General features: G+C 30.6%; 1 long non-coding RNA gene across 1 annotated transcript; it reads left to right on the top strand.

Moving 5' to 3' along the window:
* The first annotated feature begins 267 nt into the window (after positions 1 to 267).
* On the top strand, positions 268 to 4,816 carry LOC127728425 (uncharacterized). The gene is made up of 2 exons (XR_007994115.1): positions 268 to 315; positions 4,247 to 4,816. It is a non-coding gene; the product is annotated as an uncharacterized LOC127728425 (long non-coding RNA).
* The last annotated feature ends 5,464 nt before the right edge of the window (positions 4,817 to 10,280 follow it).

The raw sequence follows: 10,280 nt of genomic DNA, 5'->3' as shown, positions 1-10,280 counted from the left end.
CTCTCTGACATTCTCTTACTAATTTCCAGAGTTTCCCATTGATATCCCGTCGAATTATTTCGAATTACTAGAAACTATTACGTAACCACAGTACAATTCACTACTTAGCGATCATCAAAATTATGTGACAATTTGCCTAAAATTTATTGAGAAATTAAAAAAAAAATCTAATTTCATTAAATTTACATTCAAATAAAGATTGATCGAGTATTTCTAAGCTACTTGCTAATTATTATATCAACTATATAAACCATCGAAATAAATGAAATTAAGTAGAATTTACTGGCGACTGGGTCCTAAAGTGAACACAAAAAGGTAAATATTTGAGAACATATTTTAACGTGCTTATGTTAACAATGAACTCTATTTGTCAATTAATGCATGCATTTGTTCTGCAAAGACTAATTCTGATCGTTCTGAGTTTACAAGTTATGCAATAAGCATTAGTGTAGATTCTTGAATACCGAAATAGATTACCCCATATTAACGTTACCTTTTTTCATTTATTCATTTGAAACAAACATAAAATAATACAATACAAACACTAAACTGCTGTCGACTTTTATGCTTCAAGAAATAGTACAACCAGTGGCTATGGTGCACAAAAGGATGGAGAAATTTGATTTACTTCAAGTTGTATGAAGGCTTCATAACAAAAGTCCGAATGGATTTGAAATCTTAATTTGAAATTAGAGATCACCCTTACGATATATAACTCATAATAATCATTCGGGATTAGACGTTCAAGATCATCCTTGCGAAAGGTCAGAATGATCATTCTGGATTATATATTCGAAGTTGGCAAATCAACATCTTAAGTTGATATTAGTTTTCGAAATTTGAATTCGATTTCTTACTTTGGTATTCGAGATTGAGGGTTCGACATTCAATTCAACCTTTAAAATTTTTGAAATTACCAGGACATTTAAAAGTAGTTAAACAAATTAAAGTTTAACTTCCTGAATATTAAAATGAATGACAAAAAGTAAAGAAGGCAAGTGGCCCTTTAACATACATGCTTAAAAAACGAAACTAATAATATTTATAAATTTGTTTACATTTTTGCCATTTTTATTTAAAGCAATGGTTCAAAGTAATTGTTGACATGAGCAGGGGGTTTCCGCATTGTTCTGTCGATTTTACAATAATAATGTTCAAAATATTTATTATGAAAAACAGAAACGGACAAACGTTTAGCAAATCAACTGCTGCATCATGCATGGTTTTATATAACTTACACATTTTAAGGAACGTCAACACCGTTACACTACTACATGCTGTAACAGCAAACTTGTAACTGAACAGGATAGATCAAAACGAAATTATAAAGCTAAAATAAAATTTAAAGACAACGAAAAAGAATTTCAAAATATGTTACTAACTTACCAAATATATGTGATAAATGAAAAAATATATATATCCTTTAGTGTACAGCAACATACCTGTACGAATACGAGACAAGCCCATAATATATCACTGATCAAGGAAAAAAAATATTAAAAGACAACATTCTAAAATTCTTTTTCTTTTCATTAGGTCGAAATGCATATACACATCTAAACATCCATTGATTTGGTATCTATTTAGATTTTCGGACATTCCGTAATTGACAAAAGTCTAACAAAACATACTGATCTCCAATGCAAATTCAAAAAGGGGAAGTCCAAAAAAACTGAAGAAAAAAAATAATAAACGCTATCAATCAACGGAACAAGTGGGAAACAACTGCCAAATAAAGCCGTCTTCTGATTGTTGAATTCGGACATCGAATCTCGAATTTCAAACTCGGATAAGGAATTTCGTTGAAAATGGAATTTCAAACTTTAAATATTGTCGAATATCGAATCTCGAATTATTCTACTGGACCGAAATTCCGAAATTCAAAACTCGACATCTCAATTAAAAAAAAATATCTATTATGAATCAGTTTGGCTAATGAAATGTCTCTTAACAAATTATCAACAAAAAACCTTAAAAATATGAGGATAAAGAACTAAATGATATGTAAATAAGGTCTTTGACCTACTCACTGTAACAATTGAAAGAAATAAAATAAATCTCTATATTGCCAACGTTTTGGTCCGTATTTACTTTAATACGCTACATGTTCCAACTATTGACTTACCTTCACCTGTGTTATAATGACAGCAGGTTGCATAAAATTATAGTCAACGTAGTTAATTACTGACCAATGTGGTATGGACATTTTATGTGAAACATTAAATAAAAATGTCGCCCTCATATTGTTTGGACTGTCAAGACATATAGAAAACAAGTTAGTATAAATAGTATTATGACGCATGCTATATTATAAATAATATTATGACGCATGCTATAGTATAAATAATATTATGACGCATGCTATAGTATAAATAATATTATGACGCATGCTATAGTATAAATAATATTATGACGCATGCTATAGTATAAATAATATTATGACGCATGCTATAGTCCCGGGGGGGGGGAGGTTACTTCCTATATTTTTAGTGGTACGAGTGTGCCGCAAAACAGGGTCGCTTTTTCATGCCCTGTTGGTGAGAACAGGGTCTTTTTTTAAACAAGGTATACATTTTCTGATCGTGTCTAGAATAGGGTATACTTTTTCTGAGCGTGTCTAGAACAGGGTATGTTTTTCAATATTTCTGTTTAGAACAGGGTATGTTTTCAATGTTTTCTGGTTAGAACAGGGTATGATTTGGCAAGTGCTGTTGGCACCGTTACACCCGAAAGGATAGTCAGTAACCCCCACGGGGCTATAGTATAAATATGACGCATAATCTCTTTTTGAAACAGAAATACAACGCAAGAAAAAAATGGCAGAAGAAGAAATAGAAATTGATTAAAAACCAATTGTACAGAATACCATTTAACATGTTTCACGTCTTTCCACCAGCGAATTCACAATTTTTTTTATTATTAAAGCTGAAATGAAATTTAACAAAGATATGCTGAAATTTAATTTTTTTTATATGTGAGGATGAAAAAGAGTGATTTCTTGTGTCATACGATAGCTTATTTTACGCATAAAAAGAAAAAACCCAAATTATTTTTAGTACTTGTGTATGAATAAGTTGGATAATCTGCTTCTAACGGCTTAAAAAAAGTCACGTCCAACGTTAAAATGATACGTTAGTTATTCACTTTATACGTTTTCAAAACAAAGGTTTCCATATACACTTATTTGAAATAAGGGGTATACTATGCCATTGCCAGGTTATAAATTGTCATAGTTATGCCTTGTCATATAAAAGCTTATTTTACGCTGATTTCAAAAATATCTGGTTTGTATGTAATTTTGCTTGAAATGTGTGATATAATTCCGGTTTAAATGATTACGTGAGATGTTTCACAACCTTGACTACCCACGACGGTTTTCGAACGGCCGGTTTACATTATGTCACTTCCGATGTCATGTTTTATGGTGGTTATAGATAATTTTCTATGTAATAAATGGAAAATGGTTATTCCAGTTTACACAGTGTCACTCCAGGTTGACATTTTAAAAATCATGTGTCTTCAAAACCTTTGAAAAGCACCCCATAGCTTTATCATGTACAAGTTTGAAATATTTATAAATCAATCTTAAATTTAAACATACCAGGGACAATAACTTCTATAAGAGAGTCAAATTTGTATCTCAATAAACAATCATTTTGAAATGTTTTTTTTTATATCTATCTATTATAATTTCAGAGGAGATAAAGGAGAGATACAATCAAAATAAATTTCAAAATGACGTATGACGTGGACCTTTACCATTTGTTTCAAGATATGGCCTTGGCATCTGAAATCAAATAAAAAAATCATAATTCTTTACAGCTTCCGGTTAATTACTTACACTAACATAACACGTGGTAAAGAAGTGAAGGGCAGATAACTCCTATAAAATGTCACATTAAAGCTTTGAGTATCAAAATTGCAATAACTGTTCCATATCATATACCAACTATGTTTTGCGGAAAAAAAAAGATGCAGTCGAAGAAAAAAAGTGACAGAAAGAAAACGATAATCATATATTAATCAACATGTCTTTTCACAGAAGAGTTGAAAGATCTAATAATAATAATAATCAGAACAAAATCAAAAGTTCTGACCGAAGAATGGTGGAATGCCTTCCTCCCTTCAATATCTTTTTTTCTTGAAATTACATATATATTTTAGGAGCACTAAAAAAGACTTTTAAAATTGCAAACAAAAAGTAAAGGAAAGTTAAGATAAGATTATGTTATCTTTTTATTCACAGATAATGAACCTCTTTCTCCTGTTGATAGAGGTTATTCTTTTGGCTGTTTGCATTGAAGGACAGTTCAGCGACGATAATGATAACGATAGCAACGAAAATGGGATATGGCAAAGTGGGCGTACATTCTCCAGGAGACCTACATTCAGACGTCAAACATTCAGGAGATCTGATGATGACGATGATAATGACAGAAGAAGACGTTTAATTCTTCAACGAAACAGTTTAAGAAACAGAATATTATTGAGACAAAGACTAATTCGACAACGCCAACGTTCAAGAAATAACGACAACGACAGTAACGAAAACAGATGGCAAAGAAGGAGGGTATTCCGAAGGCGACCATCCTTTAATACTGTTCGAAGTCGAAGGTTCTTCAGAAGACCAACATTTCGTCGGCAACGTTTAGTAAGACGTGGGAGGAGGTTTTGAAACGAAATGTCACATCTACTTAATGTCAGCTAGTATTTAAACAGTCATGTCGATTTTCAATTATATTTTTCCAAAATGAAAGTTTACGTATATGTAATTTTCGGTACATTTTGTAACAGGAAATAAAAGATTTTTTCTTAACTTTTTTGTAGCACTGTTAAAACAGTTCAGTACACTACACATACAATGCGAAGTTCTCTTATAAACCTTTTCAGAATCAACCAATCAAACGAGTTATTTTATTTTCACTGATAATGTTTCCAGTTTTCAAAATGTGTGTTCAGCTGCGTCTATTCGAATATTTGCTTTTAATAATAATACTGTCATAATGTATAAGATCCTATGCAAAAAATATTTGGGGTTATACATACATATTTGTTTAATTAAGTGTAATATAATGCGATGTGCAGTGTATTAACTTATACGTCTCTTCTGAATCGTTTCTGTCCTTTTCATTAAGGCAGTTCGTATTTCAATGTTGTGAACTCAGAAGTTCTATCTTCCTGACCCAACGACAGTTATTCGATATTATCAGTAAATAAGTACTGGTACAAAAAGCGCAAAAATGGAAATGTCTGCATTTCCCAGATTTATTACGATATACAATCAATCAAAAGTCATGTCCGAATATTCACGAACCGGCATTTGTTTGTCTTCTGGTCTATTTTCTTTTTTTGCCATGGTTTTGTCAGTTTATTTTCGACTTATGAGTTTGAATGTCTCTCTGGTATCGCCTCAGCCTATAAAACAACACAGACACTATAACATAAACCATCACATAACAATACACAGAAAATCTATAGCAAGAGTAATACAAAGTCATGGTATGAAGCAAACCTAGTTGAATCTGTGTTATCCTTTATTTCAATACCAATGTCAATAGGATATATGCAACATTATTCACATATAACAAATTTACAATCAAACTCGAGTATAAAACTGGATTTCACTATACATCAAGATAAACAATTATGTATTATTTACTTCTCTCATAAGCACTTGTTTGTAGTGAACAAGTACGCATTCCCTTGAAAGAGTTGCAACTCGTATCAAAATGTTATTTTAGAGTCAAGTAGATTTCTTACCATCATGAACAGTACAGGAAGACACGATATTGTGCATAATTTCAACACAGGGAAAAAATGAAAGAAAAATTTCAATCAGGTTCCAAACTATATTTCTAAGCAAATCAACATTAATCCACCTGTATCTAGAAGTCTGACAGCTTCACTTTTTCCCAACGATTAAAAGTTTCATTATAAGTGTGTTTCTATTTGTATATTTCTTTGTTTTCATTAACAGTGCATTTGTCTCGCTTTGTTTTTGCTTTCAAATTGTTTCGTTTTGTGTATTTTCGTCTAAGTTGGAGTAATAATTTCCTTGTATCATAATTTAATTGAGATATCCCAAACTACGTGTTTTTAAAATACTAATTGAATATCTTTTTAGTTAAGATTGAACGATTGTGCATATCATAAAACAATTTCGTTGTCTTGAGTTAATTCAATCTTTTCATATTTTCTCGTTTGTTCTTACAAAATGAAAATATTTAAATTTTTTACATATTTCAACTACTGTATTTCGTCGTTCTTATAACGACATGTACCGGTAGCTTTTGTCAGCTAACGGAAATAAAAAAAGTATTTCAAAGCTTGCTTGAGATTTGTAATTTTATATTTAAAACGATGGTGGCTTTGATGTGTGCTAATCTTTTCTAATTTGAAAAAAATATTAAGTGAAACCTTTTCTGTTTTAAAATAAGTTTGTAGTATTTTTTGCTTTCTTACTTTCAACAGACAACGATCATTTCAAGAGTCACTGATTGCTTTGCTATTACTGTTGATATGTTTAAACAACAGTATGAAGCAGGTATCATCAAGTGTATATTGAAGGAATTAAATGTAAATCATAAAGTTAGAGGATGGTAAAATGATTTACTTTGATGTACTGTCTCTTATTATTCAATTCTTTTAAAATCACTCACATATTTTCACTGAGGCAAAATGACTTAACCAGTATCGTACCGTGACAACTAAATTTGCATATTTGTAAATACACGTGATACTGATTTCAGGGCACACGACACGTGATGCTTCAGTATCAATCATGTGATACTTTTGAAACAAAAAGCATGGGGAAGCTCAATACTTTGAACGAATGATTTGGCAGCATCATACCACAAAACGGACAAACAGAAAACTAGGAAGATACAAATGGGGAAATATAAAATCAAAATACGAAGAACATACATTCGTTTGATGTGTTTGAGCTTTTGATTTTGCCATTTGAAAAAGGACTTTCCGATTTGAATTTTCCTTGGAGTTCGGTATTTTTGTTATTTTTCTTTATAAAAAAGCAATAGAACGCAAAAGTCAAAAGTTTTGAAGGAAAATGACAAAAAATATCAAATACCACAGTCCATAAAGCATTTTATAGAAAACTTTATATAAAACGAGCATCATGAACAAAAGAAAATAATTCTGGGGTACACGCAATCCACAAATGGTACCCGACCTTTTGCTCATGACAGAAACTGTGAACATTCGTTTTAGATGAAAAGCCAGATGTACACACACTGTAGGTACAGTCATGTTTATGCCACTCTTTTATTAAAAACAAAAAACGTCAATTTCATATTTGAAATGTTTTGTTTTTTAATTAAATGCAGTATTTGAACACCATATGATTTTAATGGAACAATATGGTAATTTTCTTATATCGAATAAAAGGATCTCATACAATTTGCGGATGTAAAAAACAACTCACATCCTCTGAAAGTAACTAGTGCTATTTAATATATAGTGAGATTGACAACATCAAAATAATAAAATTTATTCTAGTATTTAAATTCAATATAATAAAAACTAATTTTCTATAACGTATACATATTTCCTACTATGTTAAAATGCAAGAGAGTAAAAAAAAGGCCTATTACTCTCTTTTGTCATATCTTTTAACTTAAAAACACATCACTGAAGTTGAAAGCTTGTAACGGAAACGATCACTTTGAAAGATTTACAAAAACCTAATACATTTTTTTTGTCTGTAATTTAAATGTTTACAAGTATTCCGATCTGATCTTTCTATTGAAATTACATATACATTTAATACTATATGTTTTGTTCTTTTTTATGTCATATTTTGTACTTTCAAAATAAAAGCACTCAATTTTTGACCTCAGTATGTTTATAGCTCTTCCGCTCAGATTGTAATTGATTTTTGTTCTTCAGCGAAATATCTATAAAAACACGTATGTTCACAAATTTCAAAATTTGCGTTTAATGAAAATATCATTTTTCTTTCTTACTTTATAAATCAACAACCAATAGTCAATATGTATTGTTTTGATTATAACATTCTAGCTATAAATTGAATGAAATTAAGGTCTTTAAAAAACTTCATTTCACACTTTTGTTTTATTTCATTAGCTACCTAGACATTTTACCTCAAGTACATATGGTTAATATTTCAGACAACGGTTTGTAAGCAGTAGATTAAGTATCACTGACTTTTACATTTTACATCAAGCAGAGTTAACCTTGCAGCAGTTTTGCTATTCATTTAGGTCCATTTTGGTCGTATACTTCCTAACGTATCTACATATGTATATACCCCTGGCTTTCAAATGTTTAAGTTTGAGCGTTCCTGATGGAGGTAAATCCAGAAAAAAGCACTTTAAGGAGGTTCGCTACTCAGTTTCAAAATAACAAGCTTTTCATAACACTAGTATAAATTGATAGGGGATTATTAAAGGAACCAAAAGAGCAACAAGAAAATATAGGTCAATGTGCTTGTTTTCGAGATAGTAGCTATTGAAATTTTGGCAGGAAAATGTTCTCTCTTGATTTTTCATAGCCTTATCATTGCAAAGTTCAAGTTCTCAAAAGCTATTAAAAAATAACAAAGATTGGATAATAGAGGAAACCAATTGACTATACTTGAATAGTTTAATTTACGTGTACATCTGTTCGCAAATATATATTATACTTATCTGTATGCATGGCGTTTGTTTTGTGATCAATCACACTCTCTGACATTCCCTTACTAATGTCCAGAGTTTCCCATTCATATCCCGTCGAATTATTTCGAAATACTATGACCTATTACGTAACCACAGTATAATTCACTATAAATCATTGAAAGGTGTTTAACTTAGCGATCATCAAAATTATTTTACAATTTGCATAAAACTTATTGACAAATTAAAAATTCCTAATTTCATTAAATTTACATTCAAATAAATTTTGATCGAGTACTTCCAAGCTGCTTGTTAATTATTATATCAAACTATAAAAACCATCGACATAAATGAACTTGAGTATAATTTACTGGCGACTGGGTCCTAAAGTAAGCACAAAAAGGTAAATATTTAAGAACAAAATTATTTTAACGTGATAATGTTAACAATGAACTATATTTGTCAATTAATGCATGCATTTTGTCTGCATACTAGTTCTGAGCGTTCTGAGTTTATGTAGATTCTTAAAAACCGATTAAAATTACCCCATATTAACATAAACCTTTGGAAATTTATTTATTTGAAACAAATATAAAATAATACAATACAAACACGTTATTGTTGAAAAAAAGTGTCGACTTTCAAACCGTAAGAAACTAGCACAACCAGTGGCTATTTTGCACCAAAGAGTGGGCAAATTTACTACAGGATGTATGAATATAAAGATAAGCAGATGTGGTATGATTGCCAATGAGACAACTCTCCACTAGAGACCAAAATGACATAGAAATTAACAACTATAGGTTACCGTACGGCCTTCAACAATGAGCAAACCCCAAACCGCATAGTCAGCTATAAAAGGCCCCGAAATGACAAATGTAAAACAATTCAAAACAGAAAACTTACGGCCTGATTTATTAACAAAACAATGAACGAAAAACAATATGATTATATACAGCAAAGAACGACTTGAAACAGGCACATACATAATGTGTCGGGGTTAAACATGTTTGCGGGCGCCCAACCCTCTCCTAACCTTGAAGGCTACAAAAGTTTAATTCGGGATTATATATTAGAAATTTGCAAATCAACTTCTAATGTTGATATTAGGGATTCGAAATTGGAGATTCAAGGTTCGACATTCAATTCAACCTTTTAATTTTTCGAAATTATCTGGACAAATGAAAGTAGTTTAACAAGTTAAAGCTTAATTTTTCTGAATATTGAAATGAATGACAACGCGTAAAGAAGGCAAATGACCCTTTAACATATAAACTATAAGATAAAAAAATTTATAAATTGTTTACATTTTGCCATCTTTATTTTAAGCAATGGTTGAACGTAACTGTTGGCAGGAGCAGTGGGTTCTGTCGATTTTACAATAATCATGTTCAAAATATTCATAGCGAAAAACAGAAACGAACTACTGCATCATGCAAGGATTTATAAAACTTACATATTTTAAGGAACATAACATCGTTACAATAACTACATGCTGTAACATCAAACGTGAAACTGAAAAAGATAGACCAAAACGAAACATAAAGCTAAAATAAAAACTTAAAGACAACGAAATTTTGTTTTAAAAGGTTAAATGTATGTTACTTACTTCCCATATTCATGTGATAACTGATATATATATATATA

Source organism: Mytilus californianus, unplaced genomic scaffold (genome assembly GCF_021869535.1).
Source record: "Mytilus californianus isolate M0D057914Y unplaced genomic scaffold, xbMytCali1.0.p SCAF_2, whole genome shotgun sequence".
NCBI lineage: Eukaryota > Metazoa > Mollusca > Bivalvia > Mytilida > Mytilidae > Mytilus > Mytilus californianus.
The sequence above is the reverse complement of the archived record's forward strand: the minus strand, read 5'-3'. Positions and strand labels throughout refer to the sequence as shown.